General features: G+C 43.2%; 1 protein-coding gene and 1 long non-coding RNA gene across 2 annotated transcripts in view; both read right to left on the bottom strand.

The window, feature by feature from the left end:
- Window positions 1–27,021, bottom strand: part of LOC309509902 (sialic acid-binding Ig-like lectin 13) — an 88,620-nt gene that overhangs the window by 40,633 nt on the left and 20,966 nt on the right. The gene's annotated exons all lie outside the window — the stretch shown is intronic.
- LOC309509644 lies at window positions 13,832–16,673 on the bottom strand. The gene is made up of 2 exons (XR_014209965.1): window positions 14,280–16,673; window positions 13,832–14,234 (listed from the first exon to the last, which is right to left on the bottom strand). It is a non-coding gene; the product is annotated as an uncharacterized lncRNA (long non-coding RNA).

Below are 27,021 nucleotides of genomic sequence, written 5' to 3'. Positions count from 1 at the left end.
ATAAGGTTTTATAAACTAGAGGTTCCCGCCTTGCAGGCTAAGTTGCTTTCGGTCTAAAATCGGTACTGTCTGCCCTGATGTGTTCGGGCCAGAATACTGAAACTGCTTGAGCAAATGCTCGCTGTTTGATCGCGCAGCTCTATGGGCAGTGTGTAAGACCCACTATATTCGTCAGTCCAGGCCGGGGGTCGCCCTGACTGTACGACACATCATCAGTATAACTGCTCCTTATAGGATGTTATATTATTACAGGAATGATGCTATTCTAGCCACTCTTTCCTGGGCTCTCTGTGAGTCCCTTATGATCATGTACTATATGAGCCCGGGCACTTGCCCTTGGGACTTTGGTGCTGGATCTTAGCATGCACGGCGTTTTACACTGTTTCCCCTAGCGTAAGACTTACGCAGTACGAGAGAACCTCTCGTAAAAGAACGTACTCGGTTACTAACGTAACCTCGGTTCTCTCTAGAGAGGAAACGAGTACTGCGTATCTTGCCGTGCCTGCACACGCTCTGGTTCGCTTCGGCGATGAAAAACCAGTGAGCTAGCCTCTCGAAGCTATATTTATAGCCCTAGACCACGCCCATTCTGGCGGGACGTGACGTATTGGGCGCGAAGCGCCCCCATTGGAGCTGACGTGACGAAAAGGCCTTATCGATAGGCTGCTGCAGTTGCCGCAGGGCAGCCAATAGGCGCACAAGCCGTCTCGCCTGTGTCTGCATGCTGCCGCAACGCGTTTTACATTATTTCAAAATTAAGGATAATTTTTGGCTTCAGTATCTCGCGGAAAAGAGATTTTCCCCTAGCGTAAGACTTACGCAGTACTCGTTTCCTCTCTAGAGAGAACCGAGGTTATGTTAGTAACCAAGTACGTTTTATAAGTCTGAATATTTTTTGCCGTACGCCATTTTTTGCTTTCGGGTGCACGTACACTTTAAGTAAGGATCCTACGCACAGTTTTATAAATGAGACCCCTGGAGTTGGTAGATATACGGCCCAGGCAGTTTTACGCCCCTGCTGTTCCTGATGCGTCCAATAGGGGGATATACTGCGAAATAACACCATTAAATGGACGGTCAAAACTTACACATTAATAACCGTCCCGTCCATAAACTTTGACCAATTTTGTGTTTTTTGTTAATTTAAATATAAACATTACAGTGTAGATCTGCACTACGGCTTAAAATATCTATAGATATTCAGTTGGGCTTCACTCTCCTCACTCAGCCTACAGAAGACTATTTGTTTTTGTGAATTAAAAAATGTACAATACACATAGTTGGATCAGATGACAAGTAATGATATATGACCTACTGTAGAATAGTTCACTGTAGGTTTTTATATACAGGAGACTGAGTGAAATATGTTGTTGTGAATTTATATAAAGTTACATTTAGATATGAACCATATTTAGACATACAGCACAGTGTAATCATGGATCCTCGATTACATGTCCATGTATGTCTCTGTAAGTAGTTTATTTACTAGACAAGATATTGGTTTGGAATGCATAAAAAAAAACAAAAAAACAGATAGGTGTTTGTAATGATATGATAAGATCTCCAGGACACAAGAGGGCGCTGTTGTATAATGAATGTTCACAGTTTTCATTAAAGCATTACGGTCTAGCACTCAATGGAGTAAGTTAGTCTCATTACATGGTGTCAGAACGGACAAATCTTCGCCAAAATGGAAGCACTAAAAGCACCAGACCCTCTGAGATTGGAAGGAAATATTGCAGACAATTGGAAGAAATGGAAACAAAAATTTGAACTTTACATGACCGCTACAGGCATTGAAGGAAAAGCTCAAAAAGTGCAAAGCAGCAAGTTACTGCACGTCATTGGGGGTGAGGCTCTTGAAATTTACAACACCTTTGAATTCACGCAGCAGGAGGACAGAATAAAGCTCAAGGTACTATTGGAGAAATTCGAGGAACATTTTACCCCCCACAGGAATGTAACGTTTGAGAGACATGTGTTCAACACTCGTGTTCAGGCCCCCGGTGAGAACATAGACCAGTTCGTTACTGACTTAAGAACAAAGGAAAGGTCATGTGAGTATGGACTCTATGTGACAGTCTAATAAAAGACAGAATAGTCGTGGGAATAAGGGATGACCAACTAAGGCTACGTTCACACTGCAGGCTGAAACGACCCAATTCCGATTTTTTTGCCCCTATGCGACCTGTATCTGATCTTTTCATGACAGTCTGAACGACACAGATCCGATCTTTTCAAATGCGACCCAGGCCACTTGGGTATGTGGTCCCAAATCCGATACATATCCGATCTTTTCAAATGCGACTTCAGTCTGAACGGCCAGGTCGCATTTATCCGACCCGCACGTCATTGATACGCGAAAAACGTCATAATCCTGCGTTGAAGTAGTCGTCGGTTTGAAAACGGACTGCATATTCGTCGAGCTGAGGTAAATCTGCCGAACGGGTCGACCTCGACGAGCCCGTTAATTAAAAAAAAAAAGATAAAAAAAAAGCCCACGGCCATTATACGTTATGTTAACTTATTTGTGCTGAATCTGATATTAGATAGGTCAGCGGCTGCTGTCTGGCTCTTGTGTAACGATCGCTGCGCGCGCTCGTGTGTGTGTGTGTGAGAGAATCACAGTTAAAGTTTAGCTACTTCCGCAAACAACAAGTGACGTCGTTGACCGTTGAGTACTCTTCTGCGCATGCGGGTCACTTCTGGGTCATTTCACGTTCACACAGGAGATCACAAAAGGTCGCATTTACTTGGAAATGTGAACGGCCTTGCAAAAAAATCGAATTTTTTCAAAAAATCGGAATTGAGCATTAAGCCCTGCAGTGTGAACGTAGCCTAAGAGCCAAGTTGTTGAGAACAATGGATTTAGATCTACCCAAGGCTGTGTCTATATGTCGCGCTGCGGAGGCGAGCCGCATGCAAATCGGCAAATTGCAAACTGCACAAGCCGAGTGCGTTGTCAATGAAGTCAAAAGGGAGCGCGCAAAAATAAAATAAAAAAATCACAAACGTCATTTGTCATGTCACGCAGGCAAAACATGATACAGGACTGTAAATACTGTGGCAGAGACCACCAGAGGGGGAAATGTCCCGCCTATGGAGAAAATTGCAAAAAATGCGGAAAAATGTATCACTTTTCAAGCAGGTGCATGTCCAAAGCATTGTCATATTGCAACAAAAAAAGCCAGTACACATGATAGAAGAACAGTCTGACTCAGATTCAGAAGAAATGTTTATAGACATGGTAAAATCAAATAATGGTGAAGACTGGGAAGTAGACCTTATAATAAATTACAGGAAAATAAGATTTAAAATAGACACAGGAGCTCAATGCAATATCATACCAGAATCAATCCACAGACAGACTTGTGCACAACTTGGGAAGTCTAAAGCAAAGTTAGTGACTTATGGTCCCCGTGGCCTTGAGAGACAAAGTAAAGGCAGAACTGAGAAGAATGGAAAACCTGGACGTCATTGAAAAAGTAACAGAACCCAGGCAGGGGGTAAGGAGCATGGTCACGGTAAGGGTTCGAAATTACTTAGGAGTCTTGGGGGGTCCCCTAAAATAACAATTCTGAAGACTACCTTGCTACACTGCTTGGCTATACTGCGCTGAGCTGGTCTGTGCTTGGCTGCACTGCACTGAGCTGGGCTGTCCTTGGCTGCGCTGAGCTGGGCTGTCCTGGGCTGTCCTGGGCTGTGCTTGGCTGCACTGCGCTGAGCTGGGCTGTCCTTGGCTGCGCTGAGCTGGGCTGTCCTGGGCTGGGCTGTGCTTGGCTGCACTGCGCTGAGCTGGGCTGTCCTGGGCTGGGCTGGGCTGGGCTGGGCTGGGCTGTACTGCGCTGAGCTGGGCTGGGCTGTGCTTGGCTGTACTGCGCTGAGCTCGGCTGTACTTGGCTGGGCTGGGGATTACTTGACTGCCCTAAGCTGAGCTGTATTTGGCTGGGCTGGGCTGAGCTGCTGTGAGCTGGCCTTTTTAACTGTATTCTATAGTGCAAAATATTGTTTTAAATACTATTATTATGGTAAAACATTTGGCTATATTAAATACATTTTAATGAAGACATCTGTGAATAATAAGTGCTGACCAATATATCTACAATTTCCCCCAACAACAGCCATGTTATGACATAAGCACAATTTACCCTTGAAAAAAGTCAGTGATCTTTCTTTTTCCTCTCCATGATGCAGGATTCTAAATTAAGAAAAATAATATTAGCTTACTAGATAGCTTACCAAGCTCTCATGTACATACTCATTCATGCTCAAAATCACATTCACTTTAATCAACTCACAGACTTGAATTAAGTCCTGGTTATCTTTTGAAATCACTGACTGGACAAGTAGGTTGTTAATGTCATAGGCCGGGGTGAGCGCCAGCGGGCCGCCCACCCCTAGCTTGCGTACCACCCCTGAGGAGCTGACCGAGGACATGGAGGCGGCAGACACAGAATTAAAAAATAATGTTATTAAATAATAAAAACAAGTCTAAAGTCTCTTCAGCATTCTCTTTTTCGGGGAGCAGGTTCTTCACTGGACTCAGACAGAGTGGGGGATACATATGACTCACAGCTTTAGCAGGTTCTTCACTGGACTCAGACAGAGAGTGGAGGATACATATGACTCACAGCTTTAGCAAGTTCTTCACTGGACTCAGACGGAGAGTGGAGGATACATGTGAAGAGCCTGCTAAAGCTGTGAGTCATTAGCCTCAAACAGAGAATGGAGGGTACGTATAACTCACAGCCAGGGGCGGATTTAGACATTTTGGGGCCCAAGGCAAACACAGACATGGGGCCCTCTACATCTCTTGTTTCCCCCCTTTTGCCAATCCTTATTTTTCTAAGAAACCCCTACTTGTTACTTCTCTTCAGCAGTCTTCACACAGCAATGATGTCTAGACATCTGGAGTTGTATCTGTAAGAAAAAAAGAAGAAAAAAAAACACAGAACAACATTTTGTTTAACAGATGCATCCTCTGTAAAATTGTATTTACATAAAATTTTCTCTGTACAATAATATGTATTGTCTATTTACACAGGGAAGAGCTGCCATTGGTTGTCATTTACCTTGGTTGGCTTTCTGATAGTATCTTCTATATGGATCTGCTTGCTGCTACATGTTGTTTTTGGACTTCTGTCTTGTGTTACTAAAGTGAGAAGAAACACACAAGACAATAAGTGATCAATTATGGAGACATAATTTTAGTAAAAATAACTTACCTTTTAAAATGTTTACCTTTTTTCTTTCACTGACTTTCTCCTGCTCTCCCTTTTTTTCCTGACCATTTCTTCATTTCCCTTGTCTCTGTTTTTGCATCTTTCTCGTCTTCTTCCTTTGGTCTTTGCCTGTCTTTTTCTTCTTCTCTCTTTGGTATTTGTCTTTCTCCTTCTCCCTTTGGTCTTTGCCTGTCTTTTTCTTCTTCTCCCTTTGGTCTTTGCCTGTCTTTTTCTTCTCTCTTTGGTCTTTGCCTGTCTTTTTCTTCTTCTCTCTTTGGTCTTTGTCTTTCTCCTTCTCCCTTTTCTATTTGTATTTGTCCGTCTTCCCCTTCATCTCACCTTTCTTCTATGTCTTTGTATTCTCTTCCTCTCTCTTGAATGTATTTATGTACATTGAGTTTCTTCATCCGATCTATGTGTGTGTGTGTGTGTGTGTGTGTGTGTGAGTCAGTGTGTCTGTGTGTGAGTGAGTGTGTCTGTGTGTGTGAGTGAGTGTGTCTGTGTGTGTGTGTGTGTGTGTGTGTGTGTGTGTGTGTGTGTGTGTGTGTGAGTGAGTGTGTGAGTGTGTCTGTGTCTGAGTGAGTGTGTCTGTGTGTGTGTGAGTGAGTGTGTCTGTGTGTGTGTGTGTCTGTGTGTGTGAGTGAGTGTGTCTGTGTGTGAGTGAGTGTGTCTGTGTGTGAGTGAGTGTGTCTGTGTGTGAGTGAGTGAGTGTGTCTGTGTGTGTGTGTGAGTGTGAGTGTGTCTGTGTGTGAGTGAGTGTGTCTGTGTCTGTGTCTGTGTGAGTGAGTTTGTCTGTGTCTGAGTGTGAGTGTGTCTGTGTGAGTGAGTGTGTGTGTGAGTGAGTGTGTCTGTGTGAGTGAGTGTGTCTGTGTGAGTGTGTCTGTGTCTGTGTGTGTGTGTGAGTGAGTGAGTGTGTCTGTGTCTGAGTGAGTGTGTGTGTGTGTGTGTGAGTGAGTGTGTCTGTGTGTGTGTGTGTGTGTGTGTGTGTGTGTGTCTGTGTGTGTGAGTGAGTGTGTCTGTGTGTGAGTGTGTCTGTGTGTGAGTGAGTGTGTCTGTGTGTGAGTGAGTGTGTCTGTGTCTGAGTGTGAGTGTGTCTGTGTGTGAGTGAGTGTGTCTGTGTCTGTGTGAGTGAGTTTGTCTGTGTCTGAGTGTGAGTGTGTCTGTGTGTGTGTGAGTGAGTGTGTCTGTCTGTGTGTGTGTGTGTCTGTGTGTGTGAGTGAGTGTGTCTGTGTGTGAGTGAGTGTGTCTGTGTGTGAGTGAGTGTGTCTGTGTGTGAGTGAGTGTGTCTGTGTCTGTGTGAGTGAGTTTGTCTGTGTCTGAGTGTGAGTGTGTCTGTGTGAGTGAGTGTCTGTGTGAGTGAGTGTGTCTGTGTGAGTGTGTCTGTGTGAGTGAGTGTGTCTGTGTGAGTGTGTCTGTGTGAGAGTGTCTGTGAGAGTGAGTGAGTGTGTCTGTGTGAGTGTGTGTCTCTGTGTGAGTGTGTGTGAGTGAGTGAGTGAGTGAGTGAGTGAGTGTCTGTATTGTCATGTCTAAAGCGCTATAATCTGACCTTGCGAGCTTTGGCCTCAGCAAATCTTGCTATCACTGACTACGTTTACATGCAGCCAATATCCGGGTTATGGTCGGGTTAAGGTCACTATTTGGGTTTCTGAAACATTCGGAATAACGCGTTTACATGCGTGAGCAGAGAGAGTTACTCCTGTATACATGGAATTTACAATATCCCGATGTAAACGGCGACGCGCGGTTAGCGTCTGGACGTACGGACTTCCTTAAGACGCAATATGCGTCATTTCCGATTCTTTTTCCTGTATCCAAAGACAACAACAACAGCAGCAGCAGCACGCGGATAATGAAAAGTTCGGGGCAGATAGCGATCGCCTTTGTTTGCGCTTTCCTCCTCGCTCCAAAAGTGTGGTGCTGTGCTGCGTCTCGCCATGTTTACCTCTACTTCTTGTTTACTTCCGGTATACTGCACGCGGGTTTCTGTATGCGCTGTCCCTACTCAAAAGACTAAGATTCCTTGCGAATAGAACATGCGCAGAACACAAATCAATGTCCCTTTTGATGGGGATATGCCGATACGCGTTTACATGACCAAATATTCGGGTTAGAAAGGGGGTACCCCAGGTATAATATCCGGGTTTTTAAAAACCGGGATATGAGCATATCCGGGTTTTTGCCGGTGTTTACATGGCCGTGCGCGACCGGGTTATTGCTAATATCCCGGTTTTGAACGGGTTATTGGCTGCATGTAAACGTAGTCAATGATTCCATATCCAGTGACTTCCTGACTTCCTGCTCGATGGAGAGAACAGCTAGAGCAGACAGCCTGTCCTGTGACATAGTTGTTCTGAGGTACGTTTTGATTAGTTTCAGTGATGAGAAACTTCTCTCACCTGAAGCTACTGTAACAGGGATAGTGAGGAGGAGTCTGAAAGCTATACTCAAATTTGGATATATGTCAAGTAAATTCTCTTTATATATATAGTCAAGCATCTCAAATGGTGATGAGACATGTGGCGGGAATGACCTAACTGCACCCTTAACCTCAAGCTTCAGATCTTCTGCATCAATGTCATCCATCCTCTGCTCTAATCTGTGGCAGCATTCATCCAGCTTCCCTTCCTTCTCAGTGCTTCTCATTGTGTCGAGTGAGTAGAGAAATCCATAAAGCTCATAGAAGATTTCCATGTTGGAAAATCTGTTCTCTACTGTGACAAGAGCTGTATCTATTAGACGTAGAAAAAACTCTCTTTTGAAGAGCTCTTCTGCAGTTGACTGAGTCTGCTCTGTTCCCTCATACTCAAACTGTTTGGTTTTTCTTCTCTGACGCACCTCAGGCCAGCTCATCTCCACCTCAAGCTTCTCTGCTATCTCCCTGGCATCTGTTTTCGCAGATTGAAATCCATGACTGCGAAATTCCTGAAGGAATTCTTTCACTGCCCTGATTTCTTCCCTCACTGTCTCAACTGAAACTTTGGGGCTCTGAAGGATCTTACTCACTTTGTTTATCTGGAACAACACATTGTACCACACTATGGTACTTACCACAAAAGGCCATCTCTGCAGCTCCTTGTAGATGCTTTCAGCTGTTGAGACAACATCTGCATCTCGTTTCTCTGTGGCGTACTCCTTTAGAGCAGTTAATGCCTTCACGATTTCAGGCAGCTGGTAGCGAACAGCTTTCACAGCTTCAACTCTGCACTCCCACCTGGTTGTTGACAATCCTTTAAGTGTAAAATTCTTGACATGTTCTTTGAGAATGTTCCAACGTTGAACTGAGGAGCTGAAAAGATTGTAGAGTCGCTGTATCAGCCCAAAGAAGCTGATGGACGTCACAGAGGACTTGGCTGCATCACCAACAACAAGGTTCAGTGTGTGACTTCCACAAGGAACATATAACGCTTTGTCGTTTAATTCCAGCACTCTCTTTTGGACTCCCTGCTTTTTACCCTGCATGTTGCTCCCGTTATCGTAAGACTGGCCTCGACAATTGCAAAGATCCAATCCTAGTGTTTCTAGTTGGCCTAAAAATGTCTCACATAAGCCTTTTCCTGTTGTGTCAAGTGCCTGAAGAAATCCAACAAAGTGCTCATGGATGGAGACACCCTTCGATAATTCACAATTAACAATTCGTAGCACCACTGAGAGCTGCTCATTGTGACTGAGGTCTGGAGTGCAGTCCATAATTACTGCATAGTATTTGGCTGTTTTCACTCTCTCTACAATTGCATCAGTTGTACATTTTGCCACAAGGGAAATAAGTTCATTTTGGATATTCTTGCTTAAATAGGTGTCACTTAGCTGTTTTGCCTGAATTCTCCTCAGATGCTCTCGCATCACTGGGTCAAACTGAGCCATTAATTGCACTTGTCCAAGAAAATTTCCATTACCAGACTCAAACAATTTGTCTGAGTGGCCACGAAATGCAAGATTGTGCTCTGCCAGATGGTTTACAATTGCAATAAGTCGTCTTAAAATCTCTTTCCAGCGGTTTACTTCAAGAGCAATTAGATCTTGGTTTACCTGATCTATAGCTGTGTTGGTTTGTAGTTTCTGTGAAAGATTGCGCCAAGCATCCATGTTTGTGATGTGTTCTGCAGACCTCTCATGCTGTCTCAAGTGTGCAGAAAGATTTTTCCAGTAATTAAACCCATCCGCACTTAGCTGAGTGGCCTTTTCTCGGTTACCAAACAAGCGGCAACAAAAGCACATAACACAGTCATTTTTTTCACTGTACACAAGCCAGGACCTCTTTATTTTTTCTCCATTCTTCATTTGCAGGTAATAATTGCTGTTTGTAAATCTTCGGCCCTCTTGATTTTTAGGATAAATTCTGTCCTTGCTCTGAACTGGGCCTCTCTGCACTATTGAGCAGTGCTCTTTGTCAGTGAGATGTTTTGGCCAGAGTGCTGGGTCATCTTCAAGTTCAAGTGTAACACATTGGTCAGAATGACTGCTAGTACTCATTAGTTGTTCATCATTGGAATTGTCGTCTTTTTCGTCATAGACATCGTCATCATTATTATCACTGTCACTGAAAGTGAACGCGGAAGTTTTGTTACCTGCAGTTGAAGGATCCTCCTCATCCTGTAAAGTTGCCTTGCATGTAACTTTAACGTTAGCAGCAATATCGCTTGAGCAGCCTGGGCTGGCACTGTCGACAGCAACGGGTAGCTCCTCCTCGCTAGCAGCAGTGCTAACGGTCGTGATGGTGTTAGCGTTGTTGTCATTGTCAGCGGGGCCGGGCATCACAAAAAAGTTTGTTACCTTCGGCAATTTTGCTAAAAACTTTTTGCTCTCCTCCCGCTTCCTCCTTTTTTCAGCACCGCTTGGGTAGCTTCGCTTCATTTTTACTGTCAACACTCTCTCTGTACACTCTGTCTATCACTGTCAATCACTTCTTCTCCGTCAGTTTTTTTGGCGCATTACAGCCTTGTCACTTTCGCAGATGCGCAGTAAGTGAGATAATGGAATAGTCCAATGTAGTGAGGTGGGGGGGCCCCCTCCTGTCTGCGACACTAATGATTTGATGCCATTTTTCGCAAATGGAGTTTTAGAAATATATAATTTGCAAGAAAAAAAAAAAAAAAAAAACCTTAAGCATAAGTTAATGGGGCATTTTGGGGGCCCCTAGGTAGCTCGGGGCCCAAGGCAATTGCCGACCTTTGCCTAATGGTAAAGTCCGCCCCTGCTCACAGCTTTAGCAGGCTCTTCACTAGCCTCAAACAAAGAATGGAGGGTACGTATAACCAGGCGCGTCGTTAGATATGGGCATCCGGGGCTTCAGCAAGCAGCACGAGTCCACGAGCCGTGAGAGCAGGGCGTGGACAGTAGCACGAGTGTTAATGAGTCACCTGAATTCAAGTTCAAGCACCGGTTTCAAGTTTCTCACGGATGAACTTCGGGGGCGCGCGCGCCGCACCGGTTTCAAAAAAATAACGCAGTCAGCACCGCCGCACAGTCTTCAGTCACACCAGATGTTGTCAGGCTATATGTCAGTAAAACTCAGAAAAACTAACTTACTTACGTCGTGCCAGCCGTTTGCTCGCGGCGCGCACTCTTCAATCACGCAAATGCGGCGTGCCTTGTATCACACAAAATAAACTAGCATGTAACGTCGTGTTCTGTCGTCAATTAAGTATTGAAATAACCAAAAGGGAGATTAAAGCTGCGTCAAAACTCTATGTCGGGGCTTTTGTATTCCTTTGTAGGCTACATTTATGTTACACATTTTGGCGTAGCCCTACTCAATTTTCATTAGCCTATTAATATTCTAATATTTTATCAATATTGCAAAGTCATCAAAACTGACTAAATATTTTGTGACCAAAAATGTGAAAAATAGGCCTACATCTAGCCTAAATGATCGTTCATGACATTCTTTTAACTATAAGCAACCCAATTTGTCTAGATCTGTATTATTTCCTTTGTATAATGTGCTTAAATATTGCTGCGTAGTCGTGTGATTTAGTCTGCTTGATTAACATTATTACAATGTCTTCCTATTTAACTCTGATATGTAGCCTATATATAAGGTCCTCGAATGTGTTCGAATATTTCACCAGCATCAGCCTTTTCACAGTTTCTATCACTCCGCTTGTCTGTGTTTGCACAACTTGCATCATTAGGCCAGTAATGGTGACAAGTGACTGTCTTTATGAGTGAACAATTGACATTTAATTGAACTGATTTAATAGTGCCAAAAACATTGATTAACTCAAGAAAGAAACAAGTTGCTGAAACCAATCTTTAATGCTAAAAAGTTTACATCTATGCAAAATAATCCTTGAAAGATTTCTCATTTAAGGCCATTCCTGTTTGGAAAATGTGGTTGTGTATTGTCAACAATAAGCAGAAACATTTTGCATTTCCATTTTATAGTGTGGATCATTCATTTAAACATTTATCCTCATTCTCATGTTTAAGAATCTGTTATCTGCTTGACATATAATTTATGCTACTGCCCACTGACATGCTTTTAAAGCTATTGTTATCAAAAAATGTTGGCCTTCAAACACCTTAAAATGCACATATGTAGGTCTGAGAAATCAAAATTTACTCAGGGGAGCATGCCCCCGAACCCCCCTAACTACCTCACATTTGAATGTGAGGTAGTATGGCCTGGTGTGGCTACAGTGCCAGGACTGAAGTTTTTAACCAGTCTGCCCCCCTGCATATAGGCCTAAAATATACATTATTCTCTGTATCGAATCATGTTATCTTGTTACCCAGCCCCTGATGTTTTGGGCTCAGCCCCTGGTGTTTTTATAACCTAGAAACGCCCCTGCGTATAACTCACAGCTTTAGCAGGTTCTTCACTGGACTCAGACAGAGAGAGGAATGAACAGCTGTGACACACAAAAAAGATATGCACAAATAGAAAGGGAGTTGGCTGCCACATGTTTGGATGCGGCAAGTTCTACCAGTATCTGTTTCGGACGGGCGTTTGAAGTTGAAACAGACCACAAACCTTTGGAAACCATAATGAAAAAACCCTTGGCCGAGACCCCACTAAGACTTCAGAAAATGCTCCTCAGGCTCCAGAAATACAACATGACTGTGAAATACAAAAAAGGAAAGGAACTTTACGTGGCTGATGCCCTGAACTTTTTAAAGGACACAGATGAAAATGAAAATAAGGATGATGTACAAGTGTGTGCAGTGATGTGCTTACCCATAGCACCCGCCAGACTCCAGGAAATACTCACAGAAACTGAGAAAGATCCAACCCTCACAGCAATAAAAAAGTTAATCCTCCAGGGCTGGCCAGATAAAAGATCAGAAACACCGGACGAGGTCAAAGTGTACTGGGACTACAAGAGTGAAATGACAGTAGAAGATGGGCTGATATTCAAAGGCAACAAACTAGTGATACCAAACACCCTGAGAAGGATGATGCTGAAAAAAGTACACTCCAGCCACCAAGGGATCGAAAAAAAGAGGAGGCTAGCAAGAGATGTCATATTCTGGCCGGGGATGCAAGCCCAGATAGCTGACACAGTCTCAAGATGTGCCATATGCAACACCTACTGAAGGCAGAATAGAAAGGAGCCCATGATTGGGCATGACAAAAAAAAAAGGTGCATATGCAGAAAAAAAATCGGACCACCTCTCATATCCAGGATGAAGCTGTGTTGTTGGTATGCGATTGCTTTCATTGTTTTCATGCAGGTTATTTTTCAAATGTTGCTATATATATATTAAAATAACAGTGTGTCCTTGTATTTTTAGCTCGAAAAATTGCTGGCCCTGGGATTAAGGGGGGTTTTACTTTTGTCCAAGCCTAGAAAAAAGCCGAATGCTTGGGTGTCTGAGGTTTTGGCACCCCGCTGTCAGCTGAATGAGACATCACATACATGCCTCGAAAGAATTAAGGACCTGTATGATATTGTTATTCAAGGTATATTCAAGAATATTCTGATATTTCTTTCTTTTTTAAATGTCCTGTATTTGATGCTGTCACAGGTAAGGCTGTGGTTGCCTTCTCTTGACTAATAGATCTTTCAGATTATCATTGATGGTTTTCGCTTACTTACAACTAAAACTAAACTAACTGGTAGAGGTTAAAAGCTAAGCAGCTAGCTATTTAGCTGCTCACATTTAAGTATCAATAAAATAACATTAATAATTTCATCTGCTTGGTTTTCATTTTAATCTTAAATAGAATAGAACGCACACACCAGACGATCCAGTACAGACGCACACTTTTGCCGTTTATACTAAACCAAGCTTGAACTCTGTTGTGGATTAAAAAGATGACTTTTTAAAAAAAAAATTACAAACGCATGCAGATATAATGCCTTTTTTCACTAAAACAGCGCTTGACCCTAAACTTAGTGATCCATGCACATTATAGATGTTGCAGATCAGGGCTGTGCACTTTTTAGGTGGTAACACTGGTCCTAGCAGAGTAACTTCACGATAGCCTATATTGTATTATTTGCTTGTTTATAACGAACTATGACATTGAATTGGAGGACAAGGTAATTAGCCATGCTATAATTTTAATGTCTTGAGAACTGTTATGTCCCAGTTACATCCAAAGGATGTGGGACCAACAATTAATTTGATTTCCGGGGTGGAAAGTCAAGCAGGCGACACATGAATTCAATCTTTAACAGTAATTTATTATATATATATATATATATATATATCAAAAAGAGAAACGGTCTCCACCAGAGACAGTCAGGAGACAGCTAAAACAACTTCCAGGAAAAATAGAGAATAAGGAGAAAATAAACAACAACAACAAACGGTAGTCAGTGAAATAACAAAGAAAGACAAAATTAATTCGCACTAACAAGGACATGCAATAATTGTTCATCTAAGGCACACCGTCCTTCCCCGCCACCCGCGGCTTCCACAGTAGATCGCGGCAGCACCACCCAGCACACACGGTGACACTCCGCCAACCCGATTCAACAGTCGATCACAGCACAGCACACACTGACACGACGCCAACACGATCAGACTCCTCTCTCCCTCACTCCAGCCCTGAGGGCTTTATCCCTGCAGCTGATTAGCAGCAACCAGCCGCAGCTGCGAGATTGATACCTGCAACTGATTAACAATATCCAACTGCAGCTGCGAGACTGACGTCACAGCACCAGCACATACCTAGAGAGAGAGAAAGAGAAAGAGAGAGAAAGAGGGAGAGAGAGAAAAAGCACAAGAAAAACAATACACGAATAATAACCCCAATACAAAACCTTACGGGACGTAACACCCCCTCCCATAAGAGCAAACCCCTAAACACCTGGGTTTGCAACCAACTACAGCATTTACAGTCTCACCCACGGGATAACGCGTCTGCCATGATGTTTTCAACTCCCTTCTTGTACTTGATGGTAATGTTGTAGTTCTGGGCCAGGAGTGCCCAGCGCATCAGGCGCTGATTGCTGTTGTACATCTGGTTTAAAAACACAAGCGGGTTATGGTCGGTGTATACAGTTACCGATTGAGAACTAGACCCAACATACACATCAAAATGCTGAAGGGCTAGTAGTAGGGCTAACGTCTCCTTCTCAATGGTTGAGTAGTTCAGCTGGTGCTTTTTAAACTTCGCTGAGAAGTAGCAAACAGGCCGACCTACCCCACCATCATCTTCCTGTAACAGCACCGCCCCAGCTCCAATGGCACTGGCATCAACCTCTAACTGAAAAGGCAGATTGAAATCAGGAGCCGTTAACACAGGGCCACTGCAAAGGAGGGATTTGGCTGACTGAAATGAATGCACACATTCCTCTGTCCACACAAAAGGAACCGCAGGACTGCACAACTTAGTCAAGGGAGCAACTATATCTGAAAAGTTTCGGCAGAAACAACGATAGTAGCCTACCATGCCTAGAAAGCGTCTAAGCTCTCGCCTAGTAGTAGGGGTTGGAAAAGACAAAATAGCTTCGACTTTGGCATCCACGGGTCGAACTTGTCCCTGACCAACCTGTTTGCCTAGATACGTGACGGTCGCTTTCCCAAATTCACACTTTGCTAAGTTAAGCGTAAGGGAGGCGTCAGCTAGAAGCGTGAGAACCTTTCTCAACCTAGACATGTGGCTTTTCCAGTCATGATCGTAGATTACTACGTCATCTAAATAAACACAACAGTTTGGTAAGTCACCTAAAACACGGCACATCAGGCGCTGAAAGGTGGCAGGTGCATTCTTCATACCAAACGGCATCACAGTGTATTGCTTGAACGCATCCGGAGTGACAAAAGCTGAAATATCCGAGGCACGTTTAGTTAAAGGGACCTGCCAGTACCCCTTTAATAAATCTAGCTTAGTGATACACAAAGCCGAACCCACTTTATCAACCAGGTCATCCATGCGAGGCAGAGGAAAAGAATCAGTTACTGTAACAGCATTTACTTTGCGAAAATCCGTACAGAATCTAGGAGTCCCGTCTGATTTAGGCGCCAGTAGACAAGGTGAACTCCAAGGACTGTAACTGGACCTAGCAAAACCATGCTCCACTAAATAACTTACTTCTTTTTTCATAAGTTCTCTTTTCTCTAGTGGACATCTGTACGCGTGTTGTTTAATAGGTTTAGCCACACCTACATCAATATCATGTTCCAGGATATTAGTGCGGGAGGGTACATCCCCCAGCACGTTAGGGAAACTGTGAAGCAGGTCAACCACCTCCTGTCTCCGAAAAGGAGAGAGATATGACAGCTGTTGATCTATCGTAGCCATAAACTGTGTGTTATTTAACCTCCCGCACATGTGGCCTTCACAAGGGAGCGTCAGGCCGGGCTCCAGCTCCTGGTGAACACCATGAAGGGAAACTGCCCCGACCGCAGCAATCTCCGGTGTCCCCGCGTCACCCTTCACCACGTCTCTGGAGTGAAAAGACTTCAACATGTTAATATGACAGAGGCGGGTTCGACGTCTACGGTCTGGCGTACAAAGTATGTAGTTCGTGTCAGAAATCTTCCTTTCAATCGTGTACGGACCGGTAAACCTGGCGGTGAGGGCAGAGCCAGGAACAGGTAACAAAACCAACACCTTATCACCGGGCCTAAATTGCCGTTCCACCGCACGCTTGTCAAAACGCCTCTTCATACCAGTTTGAGCGTGGGCAAGGGATTGCCTAGCCAATTGAGTGGTGCAGTGTAACTGATCCTTACACCTGGATACAAACTCTGACACACTATACTTAGGAGAGGAAACGCTAGTGAGTCTCTCTTTTAGAATGGTTAGCGGGCCGCGCACATTACGTCCGAAAACCAACTCCGTAGGACTAAACCCTAACGACTCCTGTTTAGCGTCTCTGATGGCAAAAAGAGCAAAAGGCACCCCCTCATCCCAATCTTTTTTCGTCTCATAGCAAAACTTTTTAAGCATCCCCTTTAATGTTTGATGCCAGCGCTCCAGCGCACCCTGACTCTCTGGATGATAGGCACTTGACACGGCGTGGGAGATACCTAATGATTTCAGGTTTTCCTTAAAAACCTTTGAAAGGAAGTTAGTTCCCTGATCTGTCTGCACGACTTTAGGGAGACCGTAAGAAGTAAGAAACTTTACGAATGTTTTTACAACAGAGGCAGCGGTAACTTTACGCAACGGGATGGCCTCAGGGAAACGGGTGGCAGCACACATCATAGTCAACAAGAATTGGTTACCCGATTTGGTCTTAGGCAGAGGTCCCACACAATCGACTAAAACATGTTTGAACGGTTCGCCAACTGCGGGGATGGGCTTTAACGGGGCAGGTGGCACAGGCTGGTTTGGCTTACCCACCATCTGGCAAGTGTGACAGGTTCTGCAAAAATGTACTACGCTAGATTTTAAACCGGGCCAGAAGAATTGTTGAAGTACTCGACGGTAGGTTTTCCCAACCCCCAAGTGCCCTGACCACACATTCTCATGTGCTAAAGACAGTATATGTCGTCGACAGTCCGCCGGGGCTACCACTTGATAAGTCACACTCCACTCATTATCCAAACCTTCACCTGCGCTATCTAGCCGAGGACTCCATCTGCGCATTAGCACACCATTTTCCAAGAAGAATGGATGCTCACTGGAACATCTAGACTTCTCCACTGCTAAGGCAAAACACTTAGTTAGGGAAGGATCCCTCATCTGTGCCTTAATGAGACCCTCCCTATTTAGTGGCTGAGGTTCTGTGAACTTAGACTCATCACCTAGTCCTGTCACCTCCCCCCCCACTACTCCCTCCGCAACAGTAGGGTCACCACCTACAGAGTCACTACCAGAGGGCTTACCCTCCTCGGAAGAAGCAGTAGAAAACCACGTGTCCGACAGGGCCACCTCCTGAGCTTGCTGTCTAGCCTGCGCTCTCGTTGTAACATTGGCTACAAAAATCTGCGGATCACTAATAACCACTACATCTTGCTCGGACATGGGAATGGGAACATCCACCATTTTTTGAACTGGATACACTTTCCCACCCGCAATATCGTTCCCCATAATAAGGTCAATACCCTCAATTGGAAAACTGGGCCTAACCCCAACCGTGAAAAAACCTGTCACTAAATCAGTGTTTATGTGTATGCGGTGTAAAGGAGCCGGCACAAAACCCATCCCTATTCCCCTTACTATTGCTCTGACGTCCGACCGATCACCCACGGGAAGAACGTCAGCAAGTAGCAACGACTGTGAACAGGCAGTATCTCACAGCACTCTCACAGGACGCCCATCACCAGGCTCTCCTGTAAGGGAAACAAAACCGTCAGAAACAAATGGTTTAAAACACACATCTGGTTCACTACGAGCCGTGGAAACCTGGGGTGGCACCAGGGAAGTTCGGATTAACCCCACCCCTTTTGGATGCTTCCGCTCCGCCCCCTTATGTCTCTTCCAAGCATCACAGTCAGCTACCAAGTGGTCAGCCTTACGGCAAAAGAAACACAATTTCTCTATCTTAGAATTAGTGGTAGCATTGCTACTGTCACGGACCTTTCCAGTCTGTGAGGCAGGCGCTGGCTTCTGAGAAGACGCTGATGGGAAAGAAACATACCTTGAAAACCAAGTATTATGGGTTAGCGTGAATTCATCTGCCAATATGGCAGCCTGCTGCAGACTGGTAACCTTCTGCTCATTCATATAGACTGCCGTTCGTTCAGGCAGACAATTTTTAAACTCCTCCAACAGCACTAATTCCATCAAAGAGGTAAAATCATTGGCTTTACTGGCTGCGCACCATCTGTCAAACAATATCCTTTTCTCCCGAGCCAGATCGACAAAGGTTTGATCAGTGATTTTTCGAAGGCTTCGGAAACGTTGTCTATATGCCTCCGGCACCAACTCATAAGCACGGAGAATAGCGCCTTTCACTTTCTCATAGCTCAGCCCATCTTCCACTGACAGAGCCGAACATGCTTCCTGAGCTTTACCTGTCAAACGACACTGCAGTAAAATTGCCCACACATCTTCAGGCCACCGCAACGCAGCTGCAATACGTTCGAAAACGCCAAAATATACCTCAACTTCTGACTCACGGAAAACTGAAACTAACGAAATGTTCTTACTTACATCGAAACCGGAAGTGATGGTTCTGCCATGGGAATGCTCACCCCCAGGAGCGACATTCTGGCCCCCCGACCTTGCCTGGAGTTCTACCTGACGCATCTTTACAGCGGTCTCCGCCTCAAGTTTTTTCAACTCCAGTTCACGGCGAAGCTGAAACTCCCGTTCTCGCCCCTCTCTTTCCATCTGAAGACGCTGCAGGCGGACCTTCAGTCGAACATCTAACTTCGAACCAGGAGAAGATTCTGAGGAAAAAGGAACAAATTGTGGCAAAGTAACAGGTTTCCCCACCGTTCCCTCATGTTGCTGCGCTGGGGTAACATTAACTGCCTGGCCCTCCTCCCCTTCAGTATCTGAGCTGCTCTCCGGCCCAGGCGCTACCAACACTCCCTGACCGACCAGACCTTCTAGAACAGCAGCCTTGAGCTGATCCTTACGGAGTGAGGATGACACCACTATACTGTATTGCTCTGCAATTAAATGCAGATCTCTCTTCTTACACTTATCTAACTGTCTTACCGACGGGTCGGACATAAACGCTTGTAACGCAAAAACTACCATTTTAAATAAACTTAAGAGTCACTATACTACCCATATATAGTAGGTTGCAATCACCACAACCACCACCTGCCCCTTCTCACCCAAGCACTGCTTCCCCAGCACCTGCCTAACCCCAGACTCACCTATCTGTCTTCAGAGCCGTGCCGAGCTCGAGGCGTCTTATAGGCTCACATCAGCGGCCGAAGCCCTGAAACGCCAGCCCCCTTTGGAGAACACTGCCTCCGCCCAGGATTAGACCCCAAAAATAAGAAAGGCAAAATAACAAATCAGCATCCGAAGGAAGGACTGTAATCAGCCCAGCTGGACACTGCCTATCTTAGCTGAGGAACAGTCTCATGCAGAAGTGACAAAAAGTGGCACTAAAACTATTCAACCTACCACCAGAAAACACACACAAGCAAAAAAAAAAAAAAAAAAAAAAAAACTAATTTAAGCAAAAACATGCACCAACCAGCTTTGACTTTCCATGAAAAATCTCGGACAAGCCCCCAAATTGTTATGTCCCAGTTACATCCAAAGGATGTGGGACCAACAGTTAATTTGATTTCCAGGGTGGAAAGTCAAGCAGGCGACACATGAATTCAATCTTTAACAGTAATTTATTATATATATATATATATCAAAAAGAGAAACGGTCTCCACCAGAGACAGTCAGGAGACAGCTAAAACAACTTCCAGGAAAAATAGAGAATAAGGAGAAAATAAACAACAACAACAAACGGTAGTCAGTGAAATAACAAAGAAAGACAAAATTAATTCGCACTAACAAGGACATGCAATAATTGTTCATCTAAGGCACACCGTCCTTCCCCGCCACCCGCGGCTTCCACAGTAGATCGCGGCAGCACCACCCAGCACACACGGTGACACTCCGCCAACCCGATTCAACAGTCGATCACAGCACAGCACACACTGACACGACGCCAACACGATCAGACTCCTCTCTCCCTCACTCCAGCTCTGAGGGCTTTATCCCTGCAGCTGATTAGCAGCAACCAGCCGCAGCTGCGAGATTGATACCTGCAACTGATTAACAATATCCAACTGCAGCTGCGAGACTGACGTCACAGCACCAGCACATACCTAGAGAGAGAGAAAGAGAAAGAGAGAGAAAGAGGGAGAGAGAGAAAAAGCACAAGAAAAACAATACACGAATAATAACCCCAATACAAAACCTTACGGGACGTAACAAGAACATTCACCTATTAAATCAATACTGCTTGGTAGAAGTAGTTTGGTAGAACAGCACTTGTTAGGTCTATACACATCTCTTTTTGCTACTACGGCTGCAACTAATGATTATTTTTACTGTAGTTTTTTTCTTGATTAATCGATTAGATGTTTGTTCTATAAAATGACGTAAATTTGTGAAAAAGGTCGATCAATGTTTTCTAAATAATTCTGTACTTCTACAATGTAGGCTGGACCCCACAAGGTGCTACAGAACAACTCAATGAACCTTCATCAGCCCCAGTTGAACCCCCAACAGGACCACCAATGGTCACACCAGATCAACAGGTGCTTAATCCCCAATCAGCTCCAACGGGGTCCATGTACTTTTTGAGCATTTCATTTCCTGTTTGGAATGGAATAACAAGAAATGAAAACCTGCTCGTTTATTTGTTTTTTAGTTTAGTTTAAAAAACAAAAAATTTGATTTTGGCTCGATTTTTCATTTTTCGTTTATGGTTTACAAATCGGTTTATGGGTTCGATGTTTCATTTGCCCACGTGGGCGCCGCTGAAACGCCCCTTTCATCTGATTGGTCAAACTGCTCCGCCTTCAGTAAGCTACGAGAATAGGCTTGTTCGAGTTCATGCAGCTCTGCGCAGAACGATCAGTGTACCGCGAGAGCGATTCGAGAGTAGCCGGAGAACTCAGCCAGCGCAGCTTCTCAAGAGCGGCTGCACTGGGCTGCAGGAGGACTGATGACGACACAGCTGTTCCACGATTGGCTGGATTCACCGCATGACAACGATCACGTGTGTTTCATGTTTATTCGAACACCTTTAGTTCATCTAAAGCTCACAAATCAGTTTTTTTATAACAGTAAACACTCTTTTCATGTCGTTGCGATGTTATATTGTGCCATGTTTATCAAATTAAAACTGATTAAAAAACGTATAGACTCCACTTCATTGATAGTAGCTTATGTTGAACTTTATTCTTGTTCAAACAGACGCTGTATGAAGCAGTACATAAAGTAGGCCTATTGAATGAAAATGTCTCTGAAACATCTGTGTATTATTTGGCAAATATCACATTTATTTCACTTCAGCTGTGGTAAAGTACGCGAACACCACGTGAGCGGTCACTACGGGACCCAGAAAGTGTCCGACTTCACGTCTCTGTTTGCAGCTCCTCCCCGCCTCTCGCCCATAGATATCATATAATAAAGGCTAGATGTCTCGCCTTTGCGCGCTGCTGGCCAATGGAGGTCGACGTCCGCACGTGGCGGCCATCTTGCCACAGACAGCTCGCTCACTCGTTTAATGGTGCATGTACTTTTAAATAACCATAACTTGCTCAATTTTCTACCGATTTTCAAACGGTTTGGTTTGTTATAAACGTCAGAGATGTAGTTATGACACTGCATACATACACTACATATGCATACAATACATATGAATAATTATAACATACATGTTCAAGCATTCGGAATTATAGCCACATTAATAACGTTTGTAAGAAACCAAACCGTTTGTAAATCCGTCAAGATTTCAGCGAGATAAGTGGATTTGTGTTCGTGCTGATCACTCACTTTACATCAAGCCTGCCTGTGACAAGATGGCCGAACGGTGATGCCGGAAGTGACTGCGCCATAAGACATCTAGGGCCCTATTTTAACGATCTGAAACGCAAGTGTCAAGCGCAAAGCGCAAGTAACTTTGTGGGCGGGTCTCGGCGCTGTTGCTATTTTCCCGGCGGGATAAATGACTCTTGCGCCAGGCGCAAATCTAAAATGGGTTGGTCTGAAGTAGCTTCATTATTCATAGGTGTGGTTTGGGCGTAACGTGAAATAAACCAATCAGAGCGTCAGCTCACATTCCCTTTAAGAGCAGATGCGCTTTTTCCATAGCGGATTGCTATTGTAACGGCGGATTTGCCAGACGCGCGCCAGGAGCGGTTCACAGCCAAGGAGAGCAACGCTCTCGTCACGGCCGTAAAAGAGAGAAGTTACATTGAAATGGAGAAACCCACCCAAATTAACTTCGGTTAAACAGGCGTATGATAATTTGGGTAAATGTGTAAGCTAGATGTATGCTTTTATAATAAATTATCTATCTATCTATCTATCTATCTATCTATCTATCTATCTATCTATCGTAATAATGTATGATTTGCAAAAATGAAAACTGCCGCTTCTGTGTAGATGAGAGAATCAAAGTGTATGCGCGTTGTGCACATGCTACATTGATTATGGCCAAGCATGCGCCCTTAAAATAGCATATGAATAACATGGCTATGCGCCACTGATTTTAAACTATTTTTTCCTGGTTAGTGGCGCAATTGTTTTCTAAACCTGCAAAATAGCATGAAGGAACGTTTGCGCCGGAACACGCCTCCTCTTTGCGCTGAACCGCCCCCGGGAGCGCAAGTGTATTTCCTAACTTACCGACGTGCTTCTGTGGAGGGAAAAGTCCGCTTTGCGCGGGTGCAAAATAGGAATGATACATGCGTCGGTGTACAAAGTCACTTGCGCTGGGTGCAAGATAGGGCCCCTAGCGTTTATATATGATATCTATGCTCTTGCCGATCGGTTACATCCAGCCGCAGCCGATGTCGAACACACCTCTTTTCTTTCTGTCAGGCAGAATAAGAGTCAGTACGAGTGCGGCACTGACAAATTATTACAACCTACAAACTACAATGGCCTAAACAGAACTGGAACCTTTGTAAGATATGCGTTCGTCTTCACAAAAAACTAAATGCAGGGTTTTTAAACATCTCGTGTGGAGAAAATATTGTTTATTCTGGGCAGTATGGCAAGCCATTACCCTGGTAAACCAGAGTTCTCGCGAGAGCACAAGTTGAATTTGCTCAGCGAGTTACTCTGGGCTGCGTTCAGCCCCGACAAAATGTTGCACAACGTTTTTTAAACAGAAACGGTGATGCGTTGAACACACTGTTCTGATGACGCAAGAGTTGCAACTATGGCAGCTGAGAAGGCCATTCTTTGTGTTCTTTGTGAAGAATTTTCGGAGCCTGATGAAGTCGGTATAAATATGTGTTTAATACTACAAAATATGCCCGATGTTACAGTTACTGCACTTGCCGCCCAGAACACTAGAGAACATCCCAATTGAGTGAAGGGATTGCTGAAACTGAAATGGAAGCACACATCTTACCAAATTCAGACTAAAACACATCTATTTAGCCTCACATACTGACTTTATTTGTAATTCATACTGTTTTAATACCCTGTATTTTCCTTCTCATTTTTAGGAAAAGCACTTAATTACCATTGTTTATTTCTATACCAAATGTCATACACTTGCAATGAAGCTAAAAATATAAACAACTACATATGTTGATATCGTATATTTTTACAATAAAACTTACGACAAACATGTCTTCTAATATCCTCAGTTGTTGCGTACCGAGCTGCATCGAACACATTTGTAAATTACTTTCCTTGAACCCATTGTGCGAGTTCACTTTAATACTGCGTGCTTTATATACATGTTGCTGCTGATTGGACTGCAGTTCTGACACACCCACCAAACAAGAGAAAACGTATCTCAAACCCCATTGCACCAGAGAATGTCTAATAGGATGAGAACTGGCACTCTCTGGTTACTTCCGGTTTCTGGACTGGCTGCAGTAACACGTCTCTGTCCATGCGGGGGCGCTCGCAGGCGAGTGCAGAATGAATGGAGGTCTATGGCGCTATACCCATCAAATTCCACTTTTCTCAGGATATAATTTTTTGTCTAGTAATTTGAATGTTGTATTCGAAAGGAGATGCAAAGAAATTACACATTGCTTGGTGTTAGATTTTTTAGAGTCACTTATTTGCTTTAAAAAGTCTTTTAAAATGTCAATGACGTCATACACATCGTACGACCAGAGATACTGCTTTACGGCAATCCTTCAGTCACTTTGGTGCTTTCGCGCTCTGCACTTTCTTTTCTCTCGAGGCATCGACAACACAGCTGACACAGGTAAATACACGTGCTAGACGAGTTTTTGTTTTGTTTGTTTCTGGTCCCGCTTCGGATGCCACGATGCCATCAAGCGGTATCTCTGGTCGTAATCAGTCCTTCACTGACCAATCAGCGTTCATTAGCAGAATGCTAGTGTGTTATGGGCAACAACAACTCAACCTGTAAGAAATCGAAAGGACATAAGTACTCGTTCATTCAATTTTCGACCTATAACCCATGTTGAACTTGCAAAACCTACAATAAAATCTGAGATTTCTCAACGGCAATTGGGTCAGAGACAAATTTAGCCGTCTAGCCCCATAGACTCCCATTCAGTCTGCACTCGCCCGCGATCACCTCCAGTGGAATTCTAATGGAACTGCAACCAAGATCGATACAATGGGGCTAATAGGAAGTGCCAAGGCTCTCCGTAGACGGGTTCTGGTTGCACACCGGTGCACGCCGTTTCCAGGAAACATGACGTTCAAACCGGAAACGGTAGCAAAACGTTTCGCACCGTTTTGAACTTGAACGTGCTCCTCATAGACATGTATTTATTATGTCTATGGTGCCCCTGGTGTCGAGCAATGGAGCTAATTAAATATGCCCCTCGATCTGAGCTGCACCAATCACATCGGGTTATCTGATATAGGCGGGCCAGAGGCGAGCTAAACAGATGACGACAGCGCTGTGACGTCGAAGTCATCAGAAAACAAATCTATAGAATCTACCGAATAAAATGTAGGTAACAATTTGCACTCACTTTGTTTGGGTAGATTTCATCCCATATTTTTTAATAAAGAGTACCTACATTTAATGGCTATGACATACTAAACAAAATTAGGTAAAGTCTACCTAATATTTCTCAATACATTACACAGCTAATTACTGAGTAATAATTACTCTATTGTTAGCAGGCAAAAGTCCATCTACTTAATTTTTATTAATAATAATAATAATAATAATAATAATAATAATAATAATAAGTCAATAGAAATAATTAAACATTACTTATTCAGAGATGGTTAAATTTACCTAAAAATGGCCAGACACAGGATACTACAAAGGAACTACAAAAGAGCCCTCTTACATTCATATAACATACAACTTATTCAAAACTTTCAATTTAAAAATAATGGGAAGTCAGAATATACATTAAAAGCAACAGTCTTAAATCTCTCTCACATTTTGTTATTTCAAACAGATCTCATTTACCTTAATGGACTGACATGTAATATGGATACAAACAAACATTAAATTTGTTATAAACTTAACACAAATTAATGTAGGTAAAAAATAACCATTATTCAACATCCAATTTAAAGCGACATAGAACTTCATTTCACTAACGTGATAACACTTTACAATAAGGTTTCATTAGTTAACATTAGTTAAATGGGTCAAATTAGTTAAATAGTTGATTAGTTGATTAGTTAAATCACCCAAAACTTTAAATTCTGTCATCATTTAGGCTACTCACCCTCATGTCGTTCCAAACCCATAAGACTTACGTTCACAAATGAAGATCTTTTTGATGAAATCTGAGAGATTTTTGTCCCTCCATTTGCAGTCTACACAACTACTGTACCACTCTGAAGCTTCAAAAAGTTCATAAAGAGATCGTAAAACTAATCCTTATGAATTAAGTGGTTTAGCGCAAATGTTCTGAAGAAAGACAATCACTGTATATGATGAACAGTAGGCTTTTATTCATCAACTCAGACATCAGTTGTGGTAAACAGAAGCTCAAACATGTTCCCTTGATGTGCGAGAACCAATGAGGTTCATTCTCGTGTTACACAGCACGTTTGAGCTTCAGCAAGAACCAATGAGCTTCTATTTGTTTGCTGAACAATGTTTATGTGAATAAAAGCCTAAATTGAATGTTTATCATAAAAAGGGATCGTCTCTCTTCAGAAGATTTGAACTTAACCACTTCATTCATATGGATTCGTTTAACAATCTCTTCATGAACTTTTTGAAGAGTCAATGGGGTGGTTGTAGACTGTCAATGGAGAGAGAGAAATCTCTCAGATTTCATTATAAATATCTTTATTTGTGTTCTGAAGATAAAAGAAGGTCTTACAGGTTTGAAACGACATGAAGGCGAGTAATTAATGACAACTTAAATTTTGGGGTGAACTATCACTTTAACTACTTTAGTTAACATGAACGAAGAATGAACAACACTTACAGCATTTATTAATCTCATGTTAAATTTCAGCATTTATCAATTAATTATTATAATAAAAAGTTGTTAACATTATAATGCACTGTGAACTAATATGAACAATGAACAACTGTAGATTAGTAAAGATTAATACTGTATTGCTAATTAATAGTCCATCTTAATTAATGCATTAACTAATGTTAACAAATTAAACCTTATTGTAAAGTTTTACCACTTACGTTATAAAACTCCTTCAACACTTCCCATTCAAAATAAACGCCTTCATGGGATGAAACAGTCTGTGGCTGAACTTATAATATTCTTCTTGCACGGTCTTCAAATGTTTTCATAAAGATCTTTCTGTGGAAGAAAAAGAAAGTAAAAAATGTTTTAATTATATTTTTTGATTATAGATTTAATCAAGACATA

The sequence above is a fragment of the Leuciscus leuciscus genome, assembly GCF_965113295.1.
Source record: "Leuciscus leuciscus genome assembly, chromosome: 11".
In the NCBI taxonomy this organism is placed as follows: domain Eukaryota; kingdom Metazoa; phylum Chordata; class Actinopteri; order Cypriniformes; family Leuciscidae; genus Leuciscus; species Leuciscus leuciscus.
The sequence above is the reverse complement of the archived record's forward strand: the minus strand, read 5'-3'. Positions and strand labels throughout refer to the sequence as shown.